Below are 8248 nucleotides of genomic sequence, written 5' to 3'. Positions count from 1 at the left end.
CATCATGTCCTTTAATGTTTGATTAAAACACTCAAGCCCACCCTGTAATTGAGGATGATATGCATTTCCGATGCAACAGCTTTGACCTTGAGAGTGTATAACCGGATAGCCTCAAGAAAGCGTGTGGTGGTGCATATCAAAGTAGAAATATACTGATATCCTGACTTTGTTTTGGGAAGTGGACCTACACAATAAATGAGTATGTGCTCAAATGGTTCCCCTAAAGTTGGGATTGGATGTAATGGAGCAGGAGGAATAACTGGGTTGGGCTTTGGCAGATGTGGCCCTCACATGGGCCAGCACTACAACCCTGTAGTGTGTCTGTAGTGTGCCCTCTGCTGGCCCACAACAGTTTCAGCTCTGGCCCCAGATGTCAGTCTAATGTGTACCTTAATCAAGCCATGTAATAACAACACATGCCAGAACATGCAAAACAGTGCAAAAGTAACATGATGAAACTCTATTCAGACAGTGAATAAACTGACTCTTATATAGCGCTTTTCTACTCTCCCGGATTACTCAAAGTGCTCTATACAACATGCCACATTCACCCAATCACACCTTCTCTAAAGTGAGTGCTTCCTAACTACATTCATACACATTCACACTCTCGACATGCAAACTAGGAGCCAGGGATCAAACCACTAACCTTCTGACCAGTAGGTGACCTGCTCTACCTCTTGAGCTACAGCACCCAGTGGTAAATATGAGTAAACCGTCACTAGGTTTTGGATAAAGTGTACACTCACAAACCTGTCAACCCTGCATTTGAAACGTTGGCTACCATAGCAGTATAGTATTGCAGCATGGCATTTGGATCTTCTAACTAAAACAGGAAAATAAGAACATAAATAGTGCAATCATTGCCAGACCTGGCCCACATCTGGTTGACATACACCCTGCCATGACACTGGTCAGTCAGAAGTACCAGCTTGATGCCAGATCCAGGGAAGACCTGTTTTCTATGGGCCTGGTCCACATACACCAAACCATTATCGGGCCACATATGGCATGTCATACCATAAACAGTGGCATCATTGCCAGACTGGCAAGCATCTGGTTGACATACACCCTGCCATGACACCAGTCAGTCAGAACTGCCATCTTGATGCCAGATCTGGGCTACACCTCTTTTCTATGAGCCTGGGCCACATAACCCAAACCACAATCGAGCCAGATATGGCATGCCATCACATAGACAGTGCCATACATTGGCTTGCAAAAGTATTCGCACATTGAACTTTCGCACATTTTGTCACATTACAGCCACAAACAATAATAATTATGTACACCCCACTTTTCAGTCATTTATTTGTAAAAAATGTTTGGAATCATGTATGATTTTCGTTCCACTTCTCACGTGTACACCACTTTGTATTGGACTTGTGGAATTCCAATAAAATCGATTCATGTTTGTGGCTGTAATGTGACAAAATGTGGAAAAGTTCAAGGGGGGCCGAATGTTTTTGCAACCCACTGTATGTGCCAGGCCTGGCCCATATCTGGATGACATGCGTCTTATCATGCCAGAAGTCACCCAGCAGTGGCGGCTTGATACCAGATCCGGGCCAGACCTCCTTGCTATAAGGGTATGGCTGAAACATTTTCAAATGATGAGCTTCCAACAATGAGTGGAACAGTAAGCGCATGTGGAGAGTTTGGAAACATCCCATTAAGAAAGAGAAATCAAACATTTGGATTCATTTTAATGAGCTCAGACTTGTTGAAAATGCAGAGGAGCTGGTTGTAAACTGAGCTTCACAGAAACACAACATACTGTGAAGTTCAGTGGAAAAAATACAAAAAAGAAACAACAACATGTGGATCCTGGAATAATGGGAGATTCCGGACTGAAGAGGAAGAAGTTTACAAGGAATCATTTAGAACAGTTTAAAACATCAACTGATTGAATCCATGAATCTGAAAAAGTGTTTCTGAGTGAAAGAGACAGACATGTTACAGACTGAACTATCTGTTCAACAGTCAGTGTTTCTCTAACAGGAGACACTCTTTACACTCCACTCAGCACAGGGAGACTGAGGAACCAGGAGACCAGAGTCTAAACCCAAACCCAGGATAAAGAGGTTCAGTGAATGTGGTGTTGAAGGTGTGGAGGTGGATCAGAGTGTCAGAGGAGACTCTGTAGAAGGACAGAGTGCCAGCAGGACAGTCCACATACACTGCTACTCTGTTAGAGACAGAGGAGGAGGAGGAGATGGGTGTGGATATGCAATTGTGCCACACAGAATGAGGACCATCATGGGAGCAGTACAGACTCCAGGACTGAACATTAAATCCAAACAAACAGTCATCACTGTCTCCTTTTCTTCTGATTCTTCTGTAACTCACTGATATATAAACACCTCCTCTACACTCAACTTCCCAGTAACAGCGACCAGTCAGACCATTTCTACACAGCAGCTGAGGCAGAACATCAAATCTGTCTGGATGATCAGGATATGACTGAACCTCCTCCACATGCGTCACCTTCCTGTTGTTGTCATACAGTTGGAGGTTTGTGTGTACTGTGTTTGTGTCGATTGTGAGTTGACAGGAATCTGATGGAGAGAACAAACACAATCCAGCTGCAGTTATTGATCCATCATCTGTTCATTGATTGACACTCTGATGATGACTCCTGACATCAGAATGATGAAGAGGGTTGAATGTGTTTTGCTTTGTTTTCATGAATCACATTAAAAACACACTTACACTTCCTCAGACCTGGTGTCAACCATCGGACTCCAGCAGGCTCCACCCTGAAAGGAGGAGGGGGGGTCAGAGCAGCACAGTCACCATGCACACATGGACATTACATGGTTCTCATACACACACTGTTACACACTGATAAAGGAACAGTCCAACATTTTCACAAATACACTTCAATCCATACGTGGATCAAACTGCTGATGTTTTGGACTGATCCTGGATCTGTCAGTACACCACTGTATTGAACAGAATATGACTGATTCAAACTGTGACCTTCATTATCTTTATATTCCTCTTCTGTTTAGCTGGATAGGACACCTCCCTGTCATGGTCCTGGGTCATTTTGACCAAGCGTCCGTAGTTTTCTTGTGTTTTTTTTAATTTTGCTCTTTATTTAGCTTTATTTAGCTTAGTTTATTAGATTTCCCTGTCTTTTCCCTGTCCGTGTCTTAACACCCCTGTGTCCCCCTCCACATATCCCCATGACTCCTTTCTCCTCATGTTTTATTCCATGTTTTTCCCAGCCCATTATGTCTGTACTCTCCCTGTGTTCTCTCCTCCCCTCCTGTCTGCACCTCTGTGTACTTCCTGTTTTACTTTGACAGTCTCCCGCCAGTATGCGACATGGTTGCTCATGCCTTGTCTCGTTATGATTATCTATGTCAGCTGTGTTCCTCGTGTGTTCCCATGTCCCTTGTTATCCTTCTGTGTATTTATGTTCACGTCTCCCTCCATTCCGTGTCGCATCCTCCCTCATGACTGTATGCCACTCCGTGTGTTTCCTCGTGAGTCAGTTCCTCTAAAATCTCCCAGTTTAGTTTTGTATTACTTTTTATTGCCTTTCCCTTCTTTCAGCAATAAAGCGGTATTTTGAGTTTAGTCCTGTTTCCTGTGAGTTTGCATTTGGGTCCAATTCCTGCCTGCACACAGCCTGATCATGACACTCCCTTGCTTTTACATGACCTCTGACAACATGAAGCAGCACTCATGTTCTTCTGATTCAAGCTGAGTACAATGAGAATTAAATGAGACTAAAGTTTGTATTCCCATCTACTGACATTTTATTATACCACAAGGTTGAGTGAGCTTTGAATAAAAATCGGAGGTAGAAATTAGTTATTTTTACTTTCTTCCTTTGAGTACATTTCAGAACCTGTAGTTTTTTACTTTTACTTGAGTAAAGAAGTTCAACTTCAACTTTTACTGCAGTATTTTAACACTAGTATCTGTGCTTCTTTTGCCAACTCTGCCTGTGAACTAATAAAGTGGCGTGCCACTTGTTCATGAGACATCTCCTTTGAGCTTTTTTAGCTGATCTGTTTACCTCCAACTTTTTATTAGCAGCAGTGAGCCAAAGACCAAGTCCGGCAGTAGCAACAATCCCACGACAGCTTGTCCAGAAATGACATTGTTTAGTTTCTTTGAGTTATTTTATTTTCATAAATGAGTAGATTTTGGACATGTTAACAGATGACAGATTAGACAGAAGTCTGTAATTCTTAATCCAAATCCTTCAAACAACGAAAAGCAGCAATACCACTCATTCATCCATCTTCTAACGCTTTTCAGGGGCCGGGTTGCAGGGGCAGCAGCATAAGCAGAGAAACCTCCCTCTCCCCAGCCACCTCCTCAGGTTTATCTGTGGGAACACCAAGGTGTTCTCAGGCCAGCCGAGAGATATATGTCCTGGTTCTGCCACGGGGTCTTCTCCCGGGGCGACATGCCTGGAACACCTCACCCAGGAGACATCCTTGTCAGATGCCCGACTGGCTCCTTTCGATGTGGAGGAGCAACGGCTTTACTCTGAACCCCTCCCGGCTGGCCAAACTTCTCACCCCATCTCTAAGGCAGACACCACTCCAAAAAGTTGATTCTGTTCATCTGGACGTAGCGTTTTGTGGGAGAAACGTTTCGTCACTCATCCAAGTGACTTCTTCAGTCTCAGCTGACTGCAGGTTTCCCCAACCTTATAAACAGTACATTTGCATAATGAGTGAAAACAGCCCACTGAAGGAACAATGGGCTGTGAGGTCAGTTCCTTAATCTTACTTATGCAAATTCTCATGACCATTGATCAACAATCACTGACCAAAACCCACTGATCAAAGACCACTGATCAATGGCCATGAGTACCATTCACAGAGAGTTGGGGAATGGCTGAAATTACAGACTTGTAAGTTGGCGAAAGATGTACCCTTAGGCCCCCTCCTCGATTCAGAGATGGTCTTTCACTTTTCACGTAAATGGCCTCCTTGACTCCACACTCAAAACAACATTCCTCCCTGTCCAGGATGTGTACATCCTCATCATTGAAAGAGTGTCCACTGGCCTGTAGGTGTAAATAGACTGCAGAGTCCTGGCCTGTGTTGTGCCATCTGCTTTGCCAGAGGTTGTTTGGTTTCCCCAGTCTAGGGAAAGGCCATCTCTGAATCGAGGAGGGGGCCTAAAGGTACATCTTTCGCCATCTTACAAAATGCTACATCCAGACGAACAGAATCAACTTTTTGGAGTTTTACTTTCCTTGATGATTGAGAATGCATCAAGATGTTCTAAGGCAGAGACTTAAGAAGTTGACTTGGAATCCTCTGGTTTAAAGATTTCTTCAGTTTTCAGTTTTATTTGTCATATGCAAGTTAGCACAGGGTCAACATTGCAATGAAATGTATTTCAGCATTTCATTAATCCAGCGACAGTTTTATTTCCACTGCTGCACAGCAAACAGTAACTGCTCATAATTCATTCAGCAAACTTGATTTTCAACTCACAAGTTCAAACACCACATATGCTGATGCCACTGAATAACTTGGTTTAACGCAGTAACCTGAAGCGTCCATCACACTAACCAATCACATTAGGACCCTCTTCCTTTGGACTCCGAACTCCAAACAGTCCAGATTTGTGCTGATTTGTGTGAGCAGGATTGGAGAGCAAAGGGTTATTATCGAAATTAATTTCACTATAAAAGGCTGGAATTTCAAAGAAGAAAGAACATGGAGTCCATCAAATGAAATCAATATGAGTTTCTTTTTGTTTCCTGCTTAAGAGATGATCCAGTATAAATGTTTTCTTCCTTTTTAAGGCTTTTTGTGACCAAAGTCAGATTCTGTCCATCACTTATCTAATTCAAGTCAAGGTTAAACGCACTGTGATCAGTTAATGTACCTCATAATGTTGAGTTAGAGAGTTTCTATATATCTACATTCTTTACACAACAACTGGACAAGAAGCAGATGTGATTCCAGCAGACTGATGTGCAGAGTCCAGCTTTGGCTTTAACAGCCTGTTGTTCAAAGATTCAGCACATCAGCAGCTCATGGAAGGAAATGGAAAAGTTACTTAGAATCATCATTTCTATCAGCTTTTTTGTACTCTCAGTTAAAGAGCCGACATGTGGTGTGCGGCGATTGTTGAGGTTTAAATTTATAATCTTAAATGCTATATGCTGATTATATTGCTTTATATAAGAAAGGCCCAACTCTGAGTACACTCTGTGCCAAAAGTACTGACAGGAAACGAAATGGTTTTGCAGAAGCATGGTAACTGCAGCAGAAAGTGAAACCAACTAGGCTCTTTGATCGAAACTTGGTGTGGTGTGACATAGAGAGCAAGTATATAAATAACTAGGCTTCCTTTTTGTGCTTCAGACCTGGGGTTGTGTGTTTTGTGTTCAGGTCTCCATATCCAGGATATGTAAAATTAGAGATCATTTTTAAAGTAAAAAGACCACTCTGAACCGTGTCTTTTTTGGCTGTAAAGAATCCAAAAGAACTGGGATTTAATACTATGAACTATGGTACAGTCCTCTCCTTTCATGAAGAACACTCCAGTGTCTCCTCTGCTAAGGGAGGTAATAAAGGAGGCATTGAAGCACCTTTCGACTGTATTTAGAGAATTAAAGCAGCTCTTTTTTTCATGCTGTGTTAGTGAGGGACACAGGAAAGGTTTTCAGCTCTTCCTCCTCTACCAGACATTCTCTCCATACCTGAGAGTGTCCAGTCTCCAGCCTGGATCCTTCAGTCCAGCCGACAGCAGCTTCATTCCTGAGTCTCCTGGATGATTGTAGCTCAGATCAAGCTCTCTTAGATGGGAGGGGTTGAAGCTCAGAGCTGAGGCCATAGAAGTGCAGCCTTCCTCTGTGATCAGACAGCCTGACAGACTGCAGACACACAAAACAACAAACCATATGTGAACTGTTCTCTAAAAATTTGTGTTGATTTGTCTCTCAATAGCAAATGACCTGAAGAAGGACCAGGTTTAGGAAGGAGCAGCCAGCCAAAGTAACTGTTTGATGGTATGGGGATAGATTAGGTGGATTTTCTGGAATTCATAGGGAGCCAATGCAGAGAAATAAATATGACATAAATATAATCAATCTTTCTATTCCCTCTCAGTGCTCTTACTGCAGCATTGTGAGCCATTTGAATGAATTTACGGATGCATGACATAGTTTTCCAATATTACTCTGAGATGTGATGTTAGTAATTTTAGTAATGAACATAGAAAGTGTCCTTTACTATGCACTATAAATGATGCCTCCTCACAGTTGTATGAAATATTTACAGGTGTAATTCGTAGTCATTCAATATTCCACCCAAAATTCTTTAAATGTTAGTTGATTATGCAGTAATATTCAAAATTTGAATGATCATTATTAAAAAAAAAAAAATCTGACCTGAGAGTTTCCAGTGCACAATTTAGACTTTTTACTCCAACAGACAGAAGCTTCACCCCTGTGTCCTTAACTTCATTTTTACTCAGATCCAGCTCTCTCAGACTACAGGACTGACAGCGGAGAACTGAGGACAGAGCTTCACAGCTTCTCTCCGAGAGATCACAGCCACTCAGTCTGAAAAATTAGAAACACTGATAGCAATGAGGCAGTCTTTCAACACTGGCACTCCACAGGACTGTGTGCTGATCCCATTCCTTTACTTGCTCTTCACTATTAACTGCAGACCTAGGTATGGATCCAACTCTATCATCAAGTTTGTGGATGATACCACAGTGATTGGTCTCATCAGTGATAATGATCAGTCTAGCTACAAGGAAGAGGTAAAGCACCAAACTGTGTGGTGCGTTGACAATAACCTGCTTCTGAATATTAACAAAACCAAAGAGGTAATTGTGGGATTCAGGAGAGACAAAAGAGACACCCACGCCTCCATCTGCATATATGACACAGCTGTTGTACAGGTCTCCATCTTCAAGTTCTTGGAGACCCACATCTCTGAGAATCTATCCTGGTCAACTAACACTTCCAGCCTGGTCAAGAAGGGCCATCAGTGCCTGTTTTTCTTATGGACCTTGAAGTGAACTACCTGTCTCTATTGACATACTGGGTAATATCTACCACTGTGCGATACAGAGCATCCTGATCAACTTTATCACAGTATAGTATGAAAACTGCCCTGTTGCTGACTGCAAGGCACTGCAGCAGGTGGTGAAAACTGCCCAATGCATCACAGGGACTCCACTTCCTGCCATTGAGAATGTCCACAAGAATAGATGTCTACACTGAGCACGTGTTCTCAGGGACGCC

The sequence above is a fragment of the Oreochromis niloticus genome, linkage group LG11 (genome assembly GCF_001858045.2).
Source record: "Oreochromis niloticus isolate F11D_XX linkage group LG11, O_niloticus_UMD_NMBU, whole genome shotgun sequence".
Taxonomy (NCBI): Eukaryota; Metazoa; Chordata; class Actinopteri; order Cichliformes; family Cichlidae; genus Oreochromis; species Oreochromis niloticus.
This window is presented reverse-complemented; position numbering follows the sequence as displayed.